Consider the following 1,429-nt stretch of genomic DNA (forward strand, 5'->3'; position numbering starts at 1 on the left):
GCCCAAAGTGCTATGCAGTAGCACTGAACCCAGAATGATGTGGTTGGGAAGCAAGCTTTGTACCACACAGCTACACCTTTGTCTATATTAAAGACAATGTCATCATGAAACTGAAACACTAAACAATTTGTTCTGAATTACTGAATATTTTGCCTTTTGCTGTATATATCTGGCAATGTGTAATGATTGTTCTTTGCACATGTACAGAATTTGACCAGTTGATAGTTTAAATACTATTTTCTATTGTTCTTCTTCAGGAAACTTCTTTTCTATGTATCTGTCCTATAAGTGTGATTAAATAATTTTGATACTGGAATTTTCTTCTTGTCATTTTATTTTCATTCTTATCACCATTAATCATGCTTAATGAAAAATAAAGCATGTGGCCAGCATTAGAGGTCTTCTCAGTCTAGATCAACTCTGCATCTCCATTGCACTCAAGAGTGGAAGCTGACGTCTGTAGGGGATGGAGATACCACTGTGGTAGGCCCCTCGACCCCACAGGTCTTCACAGTCTGTCTTGCTGCCTTAATGCTGGTCACTTTGCACGTCACACCGAGCTAAACCTAATCATTAAGCGGGCCCTGGCTCGGATTAATATCCCCTCAGTTCTGGAGCTATTGGAGTTATCCAGAAGTGAGGGAAAGAGACCAGATGGTCTTACCCTCTGCCCTTGGGTTAGAGGTAGGTGCCTCATTTGGGATGCCACAGTCTACGACTCCTTTGCTCCCTCCCACATTCAGGATGCTGCAGTTAATAGGAGGGTCACTGCTTTCATAGCTGAACAGAAGAAAACCCTGAAGTATCGGAATCTAACAGGGAACTACCTCTTCCAACCTGTGGAGTTTGAGATGTTCAGGGAGACTGGGCCACTAACCATGAAGTTCTTATCAACGTTGGCAGTTTGCCTCACCGAGGTGTCAAGTGATGCCCGAGAAGGCACTTGGCTTTCCCAACGCCTTAGCCTCGCCATCGCCCGTGGCAATGCTGCGAGCGTGCTAAGGTGGCGAGTTGGCAGAAACGGGTGAAATGCTGAGTGGTATTTCATCTGTCTTTATGCTCTCATTTCAAAATCCGCCGAGGTCGACTTTCATCCTTTCAGGGTCGATAAATTAAGTACCAGTTGCGTACTGGGGTCGATCTAATCGACTGGCCCCCTCTCCCAAAATTTCGGGCCTTGTGCCTAGAGTAGAAATGAATGCTGCGAGCGTGCTGGCTTGCTTCAGTAGGTTCCGTTAAACCTTGTGGTGTGCGACCAGTTTCTGTGATGAAAAAAAATTCTCCATAAATGGTTTCAATACAGTTTTAACAGAAAGATTTGGAAAAAATAGATGAAAGTTCTCCTGTCACTTAACCAATCAAAGAAAACCCATGTTCTTGACAGTATAAACCAATATCTCTGATAAAATTTTTCCGGCAATTCAGTTAT

The sequence above is a fragment of the Octopus bimaculoides genome, chromosome 14 (assembly GCF_001194135.2).
Source record: "Octopus bimaculoides isolate UCB-OBI-ISO-001 chromosome 14, ASM119413v2, whole genome shotgun sequence".
NCBI lineage: Eukaryota > Metazoa > Mollusca > Cephalopoda > Octopoda > Octopodidae > Octopus > Octopus bimaculoides.